This window comes from Jaculus jaculus, chromosome 2 (genome assembly GCF_020740685.1).
Source record: "Jaculus jaculus isolate mJacJac1 chromosome 2, mJacJac1.mat.Y.cur, whole genome shotgun sequence".
In the NCBI taxonomy this organism is placed as follows: Eukaryota; Metazoa; Chordata; class Mammalia; order Rodentia; family Dipodidae; genus Jaculus; species Jaculus jaculus.
In genome coordinates this window covers 35,735,555-35,750,085 of record NC_059103.1, presented here as the reverse complement: position 1 = coordinate 35,750,085, position 14,531 = coordinate 35,735,555, and the positions used below count along the sequence as shown (strand labels likewise).

General features: G+C 37.4%; 1 pseudogene; it reads right to left on the bottom strand.

The window, feature by feature from the left end:
- The window catches only part of LOC101612306, a 28,990-nt pseudogene extending 16,812 nt beyond the window's left edge, over positions 1-12,178 (bottom strand).
- Positions 12,179-14,531: the final 2,353 nt, after the last annotated feature.

Sequence of the window (14,531 nt, the reverse complement as noted above, 5' to 3'; positions counted from 1 at the left end):
TACAGCCACTTGATATTTGACAAAGGCCCTAACAATATAGGCTGTAAAGAAAAGATAGCATCTTCAACAAATGGTGCTGGATAACCATATGCAAGAAATTGAAACTTGATCCACACATCTCACCATGCACTACACTCAAGTCCAAATGTATCAAAGACCTCAATATAAGACCAGAAACTCGACTACTACTGGAAGAAAATGTAGGAAGAACTTTACATGATATAGGAATGGAAAAAGACTTCCTGAACAAAACCCCAGTAGCTCACAATCCTAAACAGACACTCAATCAATGGGATCACATGAAGCTGAAGAGCTTCTTTATAGAGAAGCATATAATAAGCAAAGCAAATAGATTACCCACAGAATGGGAGGAAATATTTGCTGATTATCCAACTGACAGAGACCTAATGTCTAGAATCTACAAAGAACTCAAATGAAAATATATGCTGGCGAGGATGTGGAAAATTAGAAACCCTCATTCACTGTTGGTGGGAATGTAAGATGGTACAACCTCTTTGGAAAGCAATATGGAGACTCCTGAAAAAGCTGACTATAGAATTACCAACAGACCCAGTTATTGTCTTTCTGGGGATGTACCCTAAAACTTTTAAACCATAGTCCAGAGAGATTTGCTCAACCATGTTTATAGTGGCTCAATTTATAATAGCTGAGAGCTGGAATCAACCAAGATGTCCATCACTAGAAGAATGAATAACTAAAATGTGGTATATCTATATAATGGAATTCTACACAGCAGTAAGAATGAATGACACAATGAAATTTGAGGAAAAATGGTTGAACCTGGAACAGATCATTCTCAGTGAACTTACCCAATCACAGAAAGAAAATTGTCACATAATCTCACTCATCTACAGCACCTAACCTGAATCTACCCAAGATGCTGACATGTCTAGCAAACATCTTAGGACTAGACAATAGGGTGGGTAGGGAGGGCAGGGAGGGCAAGGGAAGGGGTGGGAGAAACAAATCTAGACCCAAATGGCAATGGTACCATAAAATTCTACAACCTAAAAAGCAGACCAAATGGTTGAACTTTCACCAGGCCCTTAGTGAACAGAAAACATTTAACTGTTAATTTTATTTGTTAAATAAAGAAGAGAAAGGCATTGAGAAGCAGATCCAATATTCTAAGTAGTATAGTTTGCTAGCAGCTTTCATTGACATAGCAAGAGGTTGAGAAAATGAGTTTGAGGTCAAAACTGTGAACTAAGTTTTGACATAAACTTCAATTTATCTTAGCCATTTCCATGTGGTTAATCCAGAGGATAGTAAATAATTCCACAATATAAGTAAGTCTAAATTTCATAGAAGACTACAGGAAAGCTAATAAAAAGGAAAATAAATCAGATGTACTCTGTCTTAAAAAAAAATGCCTATTGCAAAATGAAGAAGCAGAAATAGCAGCTGTCCTCATTTTTGTCCATAAAGCCATTGCATTGCTTCCCTTTTACCCTTCCATCATTCATGGACAAAAACATTTTAAAAATTTCATTACATTTTATTTTGCTTATTTATTTGAGAGAGAGAGAGAGAGACAGAGAGAGAGGATGGTCAGGCTAGGGCCTCCAGCCACTACAAACATACTCCAGACATGTGCATGACTTTGTGCATCTGGCTTTATGCGGGTACTGGAAAATTGAACCTGGGTCTGTAGGCTTGCACAGGCAAGTGCCTTAACTACTGAGCCATCACTCCAGCGCCCCCCTCCCCAAACATGTTTGATGTTTCTTGAATTCGTCATTCATGACTCTTCACCTGGAATCTTCACCAGCTCTCTTACTTGTTCAGTGATTACTAAGTTCCTCAGAACCTTGGGATCAGTTGTCTGCTTTTCTTTTGTAGGCTAAATAGACCAACTTTTAAGCCGGGCATTGAGGTGCACGCCTTTAATCCCAGCACTTGGGAGGTAGAGGTAGGATTGCTGCCATGAGTGCAAGGATACCCCAAGATTACATAATGAATTTCAGGTCAGCAAGAGCTAGAGCAAAACCACACCTTGAAAATGCAAAAATAAATAAATAAATATAAATAAATAACCAAATTTTCCTAAGTTCTTAAAAGTTCAGAACAAATTCTTAACCAAGCCAAGAGGCTTTTAGATTTTCCTGCTTCTGTTTTGGATTTGGTTGTAATCTACCTGTAATTCCTATCAATCATCCACGAATCCTTCAAACTTCAGATTAGATATGAACACATCTATGATTCCTACCCAGATCTGTCCTGTGAGAAGTGGTGGTGTTCCTTTAGGAATTATATATAAGCACATTTTGTCATTTGTTCAGAGCCATCACGTGGACAAAGGATTAGAGAGAGATTTGATCAAATAGCATACTAATCATACACATTTGACTTCTTACAAACCGCTGTTTGCCGTGGATAGCAGTGAATAGTTCTCTGCTCTCGGGCGGCAACTAAGGTTGGGAAAGTCACTCATGCCCTTATGCTTTGACAACAAGAGATCACCTGAGCTAGCATATTCCAAGATTCTGATCTTCAGAACTTAGCAAAAACCGAGATCTAGCCAAGCTTCTAGATTTTCTTGTTCACATGCATCTAGAAAACCCCAGGTATTCTTCCTCTTATTTGGTATATAACAATTATCTGTTTCTATTACAAAAGACTGTACAGGCATAAACGCAGTTGACTCTTTAACTGACTTATGCATTTTGACATCCACGCTGTTTTTTGAACAAATTATTTTATTTTATTTAGCCAAGACTTGGGGTATGGGCATGCCAGGGCCTCCTGATTCTGCAAAAAAAATAAAAGTACCAAATGCATGTGCCACATTGTACATTTGGATTTATGTGGACACTGTGGAATTTAACCCATGTGGGCAGGCTTTGCAAGAAAATGCCTTTAACTCCTCATTTTCCCAGCCCCACAAGGATTTTTGAAGACACTGAATATACAAATCAGGAGTGACCAGAGGCTATAAAAGAATAAAACTGCAATGTAACCTCAACAAAATGGCCTGAAGAACAACCCATTATCCACATAATCATCCCAGGAACTCAAAACCTGCTATAAATCAGGCTTATAGGACAGCAGACCCTCTGTCCAGCACAAAACTCAAGTAAGCCTGTAATAACCTGTGTAATAATCAGCCCCAAATAGCCAGTGTGAGGGCAATGCTATAACTTTGCCAATCTTTGTTCTTGCTTGTACTTTAGGACCAGCATGAAGAGTGCAATGAGCACCCTATCTAATGACACTTGGTGGTCCTCTTCTGTAACCCTGCTGTGGCTTTCCGAAGACAGCAGCCTCTGGTAAGGCCAAGCTGCTTATGCTTAGAACCATCACTGTTAAACTATTATCAAGCTTTCCTACTCGCATACTTGCCTTTGATTCTCTACCAAATGAAGGTTGCTGGTACCCAGCAAGCTATCAATAGTCATTTTCTTCCCTCATTTTGTTAGGGTTTCCTAAAAGTAGACAAATTATACTATTCAGTTTATAAATCTCTTTCCAAGGATAATAATGTCACAAAAGTATGAATTTAATCAACGTAATTTCACTACAACCTATAATAAACGGCAAAACATTTGCTTTGGCTCCTGTGTGTGTGTGTGTGTGTGTGTGTGTGTGTGTGTGTGTGTGTAGTATCTTTAATGAAATATTTTAAAAGATATACCTACATGGATTTATAAATATGATGGACATTGGAACCAGGAGCCATGTTGTTAATGTCGACATTTCAAATACTTACCTCAATCTAACTAATTATTTTCAATAAATGGAAAAAAAAATATTTTGCAGTACACATAATGCATTTTTTTCAGTGAAACTTGCACTTTTATCACCCTATTTTCCACAAATTAATATAATTTACTAAAGAAAAAAAGACCTTAATTCAAATCATTTCTACCAAACATTCACTTATTTTGCAAACATTTTTCCAAAAGTATATGTGAACCAACCAATTTATGACAATCTCAAGTAAGCACATTGTCTGAGGACTCTCAGATAGCGTCTCTTCTTTACCTACTTCAAACATTGCAAAGTAAATTCTTGTTGTCTAGGGTAGAACATTAATTTCTATCACTCCCATTCTTTGTCCCCCACTGTGACAGCTCTGTCTGTCCTCCTAAGCTGGGGAGTACATGATAATAGGATAAGATGGTGCACATCATGCAAGGTGAATGACATCTCCAAATCCCCTCCAGCTTCTCTGCAGCTCAGGCAAGAAAGGAATGCATGCATCAGTTATCAATTGCTCACTTCAACTTTGCAACAACAAATAGCTTTATTTTCTTCTTATAGAACCTGCATATCTAACAAGCTGATGAGGATAAGAAAGGGTATACTCAATTATATTTACTTTTATTTTAATGTTTTTTCTCACATTGAAGAAAATTGGCAACATGAAGCCTTTGCTATCATCACTTCTAGTTAGTTTCCATCACAACAGGTTACTGTTTTATGAAATTGATTTGATCTCAAGTTGTTCTGAGTGCTAAGGTTAGAAAGGCAATAAAGAGGCATTTCTTTGACAACAGCTTAAAGTAAGAATGAAAATGAACTTGGAACATTTCTATTGCTGCATAAACATATCTCTTTGGAAAATGTCAGCCAAAGTTCCTGTAGAGAATAATCAATAATGTGTACCTCTAGGTGAGTCTGTGAGTCACATTTGCCAGTTGAAGTAAGCCAGTGCTCATAAAGCAGAGTGGAGGCTTCTCTCTAAATCAGCTGCACCTTCAAATCAAAGTCCTCATTGCTAGTCTCATTATCATTTTTTTAAATGAATTCACTAGTCAGGAAAATATATGAACTTAACTCTAATTAGATCATTATGCTATATATTGTACTTTCATATTTTGATGTATATCAATGTTATCATGAGAATCATTTTAATTATTCAGCACATGTGCCAATGTCTGTACAAATAATTTGACCTATACCTCATCTCTGATTCTGTTTGTTGAGTTTTATAGAACTAACCTCAAGTGTATTTGTAAAAATGATATAAGAAACCAACTCACGTGGAGAGCACTCCAGAGACCATAGTAGTCCACAGTCCTCAAACTGGCAGACAGAGGGTCCTCTACTCTGAAGCCTTTCAAAGGCCTGGTGACCTTTGCAGCTTAAGGAACAGTTGAAACAATAGCAGCAGCCTGGATCTTGCACAGATTGAACCGTGGCCTTTGCCTGACAGAGTTCACCATCATTTGTGATATGGAAATAAGCAAGCATTTCAACCTGGAGTGAGAAACAGAAGCAGGTTGAGCTCGAGACTGACATTGTAGATGCTTTCGGTATGACTTCCTACAGGCCCTGTGCTTCTCAGCCTGCGTGGTCATGACTGGTATTGCTAGCCTATATGTTGTTAATAATGTCCTTTATAGTGTACTTCTTAACAAATCATATATATATATATATATATATATATATATATATATATATATATATATATATATATATATATATATATATTGGAACCTGAAATACACTCTTTTAGCAGATTCAACTTCTTGTGACCAGAATTTGTTGATATCATCCCTGTATCATTTTCAGAATGGGTGTAGCTCAACTTGGCCATGATGTGTGCTTTGTATGTCATATCTAAAATTGACTTATTTTCATGAAGATAAGGTACAATGTATCAGTTATTTTCTCATTCTGGGACAAAATACCTGATTAGAAGCAGCTTAAGGAAGGAAAGGTTTATTTTCAACTCATAGCTTAAAGGGAAAGCTCATCACAGTGGGGAAAGCATGACAGAAGGTGGAAACCAGCATCCCATCATCACATCAACAAGGAGGAAGTAGGAAAAAACAGAGCAAGGAGGCTGGACTATACTAACACCCAGGGCCAGCCTCCAGAGAAACACTTCTTCCAGCAATGCTGAACCTCCTAAGCTTAACAACCTTCTACAACACCACCAACTGGGGATTAAGTAATGAAACATTTGAGTCTATTGGGCACATCTTACATTCAAACCACCACATACAAGATATGTTGCTTCATGAAGTTCTAAGTTCTAAGAATGTTTGTATTTAATGGCTTTCAGTTTCGCAAAAAGAAGTTCTGGAGATTAGTGGCATCACGGTATGAATGTATTTAACACCACTGAACTTAAAGTTGACTAAGATGATAAATTCTATAATTTGTAATCTGTGGTAATTAACAATAATAAAATAAATAAAACTCATTAGGATGTAGTAATATAGTTCCTGAGTATATTCCTCCTCCATGTGAGTTTTTCCAATCTTCTACCAAATAAACTATTCAACTGACATTTCCAGGTTTCTCAGAAATTGAATCAACCTGAAAATTATTTTTTATCTAGATCAATGAAGAATTTCTGTGTCTTTAGAAATTTCTTCCTGCATGTGTGAAGTAGCTGAGTTATTGATGAGAATGAAAAGGAAGTTATGACAAATCAGAATAGTGAAGACAGGGGTCTTAATAAACTGCCAAAAGAATCTCTTCTTTGCATTCAGGTTCTTTCCTGTCTTACCCAGAGACAATGGCCTCATTAAAAAGTTTATACTTTCTTACAGATTTAAAAGTGCCTTGGGAAACTCAGATCTGTTTTTGTAAACTAAATAGAATATGGGAGAAATAAACACATAGGAAAACTGGCCTATGCCACTGACTTTATTACTCTGTTTTGTTTTTCTGTGGATTATGCTCTTTCTATTTTATAATTACACACTTTATAAAATCCACTTGGAACCTATTATTTAAGTTTATGTTGTCATGTCCTTACCACTATACTATGGAATATTATTGCTTTTAACTCAGATAAGATTAATTTATACTCAAGAGTTACTTTGCTGGATTCAAATAATAAGGGAGTGGCAGAACAAAGAATCTACTGCAGAACTTTTAATTCCATATCTCCTTTGTTTTCTGCTAGGGGAAGTGTAATGTATGTTGATTTAGTCTTTGTTTCATATCTCCCAGAAGGTGCAGAAGTGTTTGCTCCTCAGTTTTGATCATACATCCAAGTGTCTTTACTGGAAGTGTAACTCTCAAAGAGTTTATACAAAGAGCTTAAATACAGCTTTTTGCTTGGCCTAGATGGATCTCCATTTAGCATATCATAGATGGAAGTAATTAATTATAAGCACTCAAGAGAGATTTTTCCAGAATTATAGATTTTTTTTATAATAGGATCTTGAGTTTGTTCCCCTAGACCTGGAATTACAATGAGGACACTTTTTGTCCCCTTCCTGTCTCTGCTGTTCAAGGCAAATGGAGCTCTGTCTTCTTAAATCTCTCTACACAGTATCGAATGCTCAAAATACAGCTTCAGTTCCAGAACCAAATTACAATTCCAGTATTCACACATAAATGGCTCATACTTGTCACATCAACATTCTCCAAATCAGGGAGAGAAAGGTCTGAGAATCAAGAGGGCTCTGCAAATAACTTGGTTTGTGTGAACTGACTATCATGATTGAAGTAGATATTTTACTATTCAGCAAGAGAGCAAATGAATCTTGCTTCTGTGCTGGGTACTACATCAGCATCTCTGTATCAGTTAGACCAAAGTATGGTTTGGTCCTTTAAAAAAAAACCTAATATTTTCACAAATAAAGACCATGTTATAATGAGCATCAAGAAATGGAAATGCAAAGTTGAATTTTACCTAACAGTCATGAAATTGGCACAACCCAAGAAGCCTAATAATTTTAAGCAGGAAAGGAGAGAACTTTAAACACTGGTGCATCTACATTAATGAGAAATGCAGCTACTTATATAAAAGCAGGCTCTGCTTCTCTACAACACTAAAATACTTCAAGTTATGGTTTTTCAGAAAAATTCTTGCTCATGTGCCCTACATTCACAAAATAGAGAAATATATGCAGAATCTCTCCACTGACACCTCAGGGATAAAAGCACTGGAGCCTAAGAAGAAAAGGAAAGATGAATCCACTGTCCTCATTTACATTTATGTAATGTTAAGTATTTGAATAATAATTATTTTCAATCATTAATGGTGGAGAACTACTTATTTCTCTGAATTTTAAACTGAAAATAATGAAAAAATAAATAAGACAACAAGCAAAATCTAATCTTTTTCCTGTCTTAAAACAAAAAGGAAATGTATTTTATCATACAACATGCCAATCATTTTGCCAGCTTGATGCATCTCCCATCAACTTTAAGATATACCACTATTTTCCTCATGAGACCGCAATATGAAAATAAGCAAGAGAAGGAAGGGAAGTAGAATCTGTACGGAGTCTACTTTGTCCTTTTTTGTTGGGATGGAAGTAGGTAAGTAATTTCTAAGGCTGAGCTTCTGATGTGTGAGTGGCACCCCATTAATGCTGGTAGAATTCACATGATTGGTTGACAAACAGCCATCTCCATTGATGTCGTTGGGTGTCAAACAGTAGCATGATCCTACCATATAATTCCACAGTGCCATTTCATTGTGATTTTGGAAATATAACCTCAAATCTAGTGCATCCCTTTTCTGTAAACCACTCAATTGTTTTTAACTTTTATTATTGTCTACTCTAATACAGATCCTTAAAAAATAAAAATTAAAGTTTAGCTTAGTGAATCACAAATACTAGTTTTTGTAAACACTACTAGGCTAAGAAGCAGCACTGGCCATCTGTCCCAGAAGCTTGTCACCACCACCCCTTTTAACTAAATGTTATTGGCAATATGACTTTTAAAGTCATCATTGGCTTGCTTTCCTTTATAGTGTTTTAATTGTGTGTAGCCTTGATTCTTTAACAGACCTCATTTTCTCTTCCCTCCTCTGTGTGTGTGTGCATGTATGAATACATACATATATATGTATATAAAGAACTGAAATATATATATATATATATATATATATATATATATATATATATATATAATTTATTCTGTATTATTAGACCTATAGGGTTTCTCTCAGTATGAGCTTGGCTGATTGTAACTTGGGAGACTTTCTCATGTTCTCTTTTTGTCTGTAGTTCACATATCGAGAATTACATATAAATGATTGATCACATTCTGATTCAATTCTCAGCTACTTCCTTATTGCTATGACAATCTTCCCTCAGGAAGCCCACATCATTGTCTTTCATTTAATGAGTTTTCTCACAACTGATTCTCAGATTCTATAAGGTGTTAATGGAGGTGATACTCAAACCCAGTTTTCTTTCTTCAATTACTAGCTAGAATGCCCCTATCAGGAGATATTTCTGGGTATCTGTTTTGCAGCTTCCCAACAGAACAACCCATGACTCAGAGAACTTATTTCTTTCTCTTACTTACTCAGATTTAATATTTTTGTATCATTTTGGAAAAGCAATCCATTACTGTGTAATCACTTGTATCTTCTTGCTTGTCCACATTCTGCCTTTATTGATTCCATAAATGTTCTACCTAAATATTCTGTGAATGTTTTGCCTTCCTTCCACCATCTCAGAAAGGAGATGGTTACTGTTCACCTGTGCTTCATGCCGATCCTTCCTAAAGATTCAGCATGGCTAATTGCAACATTAACTATTTAATGGGCTAAAGATAATTCATCATTTTGTAGTTTCTGTGTGTGTGTGTGTGTGTGTGTGCGCGCATGTGTTTGTAAGCCATACTCTTTCCAGCTTTCTACCTTATGTGGAAACCTGCCGGGCTCCCCCCGTCAGCGGGTAAGTAGTACTGAGGAGGGACCAGGCCCACTGGTTCCTCCCAAGGGGTTGAGGAAGAAGGGATGAACTACGGAGGACTCAGAACCTCTCCTAGTCACTGGAGAAAAACCACACTGCATAGGGAGTCTTGTTGAAGCAGGAACTCACTTTATTGTTACAAGCGGTTGCCTATATAATGTTGAGAATGAAGGTGGGGATTTTAGGACGGGGGTGGCAGGGGGGAAGTAAAGGCCAATAGTAAATTGTGACTATTGAAATGATAATTCTAACTCCTGGGTGGAAGTGGCAGGCAAGAAGCCATTAGGCGTCTTGCTGAGTCCTAGCTGGCCAGAGACAGGTCACCAAACTTTAGCTAGGCTCAGGAAGTTCCACTAGGCCTCACGCTGAGGCCTCTCAAGGCCCAACAGAAACCAAACTGACAGTGTGTTTGTAATAAATCAGTTTTATGCTTAAGTAGCCAGAGTCAACTATTTTTGGGGATGGGATTGAGCATAACCGTGAATTGTGACAATTAGACAAGTAAATAACAGTTGCAATTTAATTTCAGTTAAATCAGCAGTGATTGGCATTAAAGACAAAGAATGAATTATCACTAACCCTCAGAGTAGTCAACATTCATAAAGCTTCCCAATTATAAGAGAAGGAACACAAAATCTGACTTCTTAAGTAGGCTTACTTATTTAACAATATCAAAATAATCTCCAAAGAAAGCAGCATGTTCATAAGAACCTCTTTGTCACTTCACAGAAAGTGGGAAAATGCTGAAATAATCTATAATTGTGATAGAGAACACAGAACAGCCCAACTGAAGCTTGCTTAAAAATCTTTATTTTAACTTGATTGTGATGCTAACTAAAGTTTAGTTTACTTAGTCACAGATTTAATTTTTTATCAGAGCAGAAATTGAACACACCATTGTGTCTAAGAAAACGAATTACTTGTAGGTCTTTGAGAAAATTGACATTTTCCTTTTACTTATGAGCTAATTCTCCTTTTCAATGTTCCTCACATTACTGGTAACATGTTTCTCCTCTTGCTGTATTAATTATTTTATTACACACTGACACTGTTTTTCAAGAGGAGTTGGGACCCAAGAGCTCAGAGACCATCAGAAACTTAAATGTGTACTCTTCTATTATTAGTGTAGGTGGATACCCACAGCAAACTTGCTGACATTTCCTGGCTTTGTGTCCCAGAACAATACATTTTAATCAGGAACACATCAATGATGATAAAAGTACAGGCATATCATTGAGAGAAAAGGAAAGGTACTCCTGAAGGTGGAGTGAGCTAATCATCTGAAAGAGTACTTATGGTAAAAAATTCTTCAACTAATTTACACAGAACCCACCACCTCTCATGGTTATGTGTTGGAGACATTTCTCACATATTCTGCCTCTTACAGGTAGCCTGGGTGGGGAAGTGTTTCAAATCTGGCTTGTTTCCATATTGTAATCTCAATGCCTGTCTCCACACCCCTACTTTCTTCCACAGTACCCCATCCAAGAGCCATGGCCCCAGAAAGCTCTGAGGACTTCTTAGGGTAATGACTAGTCTTCTGTAACTTCTTTCATTCTGATGTTAAGTGTAGTCCATAATACTTTCTCTCTATTTTATCTGTGGTCAGAGAGAAGGCTTTGGTTTATTTGGAATAACTTCGCAGGTATCCATTCATCATAAGGAGTTTACTTTGAAACTGTCATATATTACAGAAGATACAAATTGAACAATATTTAAAATACTGTATCTGAGCAAAAGTCACATGTTTATGCCAACCAATGATTCCAGACAGACTGGGAGCTGGGAAAGCCACAGCCATGCTTATTGCAGGAGGGCTATTCTTAACTAGATTGGTCTCAGTGGAGTGTGTGATCCTGTAGACTATTAAACAAACAAACAAACAAAAAAAAAAAAAAAAAAACCTCATGGTTATATTTAAGACCCTGACAAGGTACAAAATAAAAGGGTATTTTAAGAAGGAATCCAATGTTGGAATAGATTAAAAGAGGTAATTTGAGATTGTCATCAAGGTTACCAACAATGCTAAAAGAAAAACAGTAAAACAATGAAAACAATACATATTCTAAAGAAAGGTTGACACTATTACTTTGGTCTTATACCTAAGATTTTTTCTTTTTTTTTCGAGGTAGGGTCTCACTCTAGCCCAGGCTGACCTTGAATTCACTATGGCCTCGAACTCATGGTGATCCTCCTACCTCTGCCTCCCATGTGCTGGGATTAAAGGCATGTGCCACCATGCCCAGCTGGTGAGATGGTTTTTAATGTCCTACCTGGCATGTCAGCAGCCCATACTCGGGGTTGAATGGGGGCCTGTAAGGCCTGAATCATTGTCCCTCTGTAAAGTTTGCTCTAGTTTTCTTTCACTCTGTATTACTACCAATCATTTTACCTTTTGCTATGTTCTTATTAGGTGTGTAAGTGGCCCCAAAATAACCATTTTCCTTTTTAGTATGAAGGCCAGTTGAAGCTTCCCTTAGGCAGTTAGAGGAGGCCCCAGGGCCCGTGTTAGCTTCCTTCTTCCAGTGTGGCATCCACTGGCATGAGTCACAGTATTGCTGAGCATGCGGCTTCTTTTTGCATTGAAGACTTTTTCCATTGTGTTAACCCTCTGCATTGTACAATGTACACGGATGAGAGTTCAACCTCTGGTCTCCATGACCTCTCTCATCAAAACTTATAACTTGCCAGAGAATGACTACTCTTTTAGAAGTCTGTCACCATCCTCTTGGACCTAGCTTAAGTGAGGATAATTTATTGGCTTCCCTGTAGGTCCTACTTATTTCTTGGCTTTGGCCTCTATTATTGAACATGAATGAGGTCAGTTATACCAGAACACATTATGGTTTAAAATTTAGCAGTTGTATAACAATAAAATAAAGCTTGACAGATACACACTTGTTTTAAATGTCTTCACTGTTCAAAGGCTTACAAATTAGAAGCTGACAGTAAAAATTAAAAGTAATTATCTTGTTAAAACATAAAATCTTTGTTATTTAAGCAAGTTTCTTTAAACATCCTATGTTTTATTTTAATTTTAGTAAATTTTCTGATGACATACTTAATTTTGTAGATTTGTCCTTTTCTCTATTTATTGGTAACAATAAATTTATTGGTAACAATCCTTTAGGACAAAACTAATTTAAACTACAGAACATTTCCCTATCCAAAAAAAAAAAGAGTAACTTTTTTGGTTGATTATTTTTGTTTTGTTTTGTTTTTCAATGTAGGGTCTCACTCTAGCCCAGGGGCTGACCTGGAATTCCCTATGGAGTCTCAGGGTGGCCTCAAACTCATAGCAATCCTCCTACCTCTGCCTCCCAAGTGCTGGGATTAAAGGCGTGTGCAACCACGCCCAGCTCAAGAGTTCCTTTTTAAAAATCAAATATGTGTTTCTATATCTATATAACCTTTTATATCTGTCTTATATACTGGTTCCTTTCTGCCTTACTTTATAAATTTTAGAAAACATTTTATTCTTACTAAAATAGTTCTGTTTTAAGTATGACACAGAAAGCTATACTAATAACTCAAGCTAAGCATACTACCAATCCTGAAGACACAATTTTGGTGTGTGTGGGGTGGGGGAGGGCTGGAATGCAATGTGCTGTGAAGTGAGTGAATGTTCATGGTGTATGTACTTGGATGTTCCCATGAGGTTTCCCATGTACCTTGCCTGCTGCTGGGTGCCTGCAAGTACAACCTTTACAAAACATCGGTAAATAATAAAACCAATATATAGTTCTTATTTAGACACACAAGGCAACCAAAGAAGAGTAAAATTATAGCATTTCTGTCTTTTTTTAGTGTTTATCTCCTTTTCTTAGAGCCTCCTGTTTACTCTTGCCATATAAAAAATAACATATTGGCCTTTTACTGATTGACCAGCCTCTGGGTCCCCGACTCCCAGATCCACCGTGCCTGAGGATGCACAAATGCAGTTGAGTAGGCCCGAGCTCCAAGTTTGTTCCCCACCTTCCAGTTCACTGGTCCCAGGACCAGACGACTGGCTTAGAGCAGCCTAGACCCTGTGTGTGTGCTGCCGAAGCAGGTCTTTTGCTCTGACTTCCTATTCATTCTTATTGACCTGAAGTCCCTGTTCCTCTGAACCAGAGGGTGCACAGGCCACTGTAAAAGCTGGCCTTTTGGGCTGGAGAGATGGCTTAGTGGTTAAGCCTTTGCCTGTGAAGCCTAAGGACCCCAGTTTGAGGCTCGTTTCCCCAGGACCCACGTTAGCCAGATGCACAAGGGGGCACATATATCTGGGGTTCGTTTGCAGTGGCTGGAAGCCCTGGCACACCCATTCTCTCTCTCTCTATCTGCCTCTTTCTCCCTCTGTCTGTTACTTTCAAATAAATAAAATTAAACCCCAAAAAATTTAAAAAAAAAAGAGCTGGCCTTTTATTCCTGTCTTTCCAGCTTCCAGGCTCATTGTTCCCCAACCCTTGGGTTTGCCAACCTCCAGTTCCCCTGTAGTGAAGAGTATACAAGTATACTGACTAGACCTGTGCCCTTAGCTCCCCATCTTCAGTTCCCCAGGTACCCTTGATGCACTTGTCACCTCCACAATCTGTGCCTCTGCAGTTATAACCCCGTCCTACTCCAATAGGGTTTACATTTAAAAGAGAACAGTCACTGAAGATCCTACAAGGACAAATACTCCATAATAAAATAAGATTTCACCAAGAGATAGATAGACCACAGCATACACACAAAAATGAGTAAATAAAAAATTAAAAATATCAGAAAACTAAGAGATCTTCATCAATGGATATCTCCAATGAAAACATAGATTTAAAAAATCAGAAATTGAATCCCAAAATGAAAACTCAACAATCTGTTACCCTGATCAAACAAATTGCTGAGCTGGAAGCAAATCATCCAAAA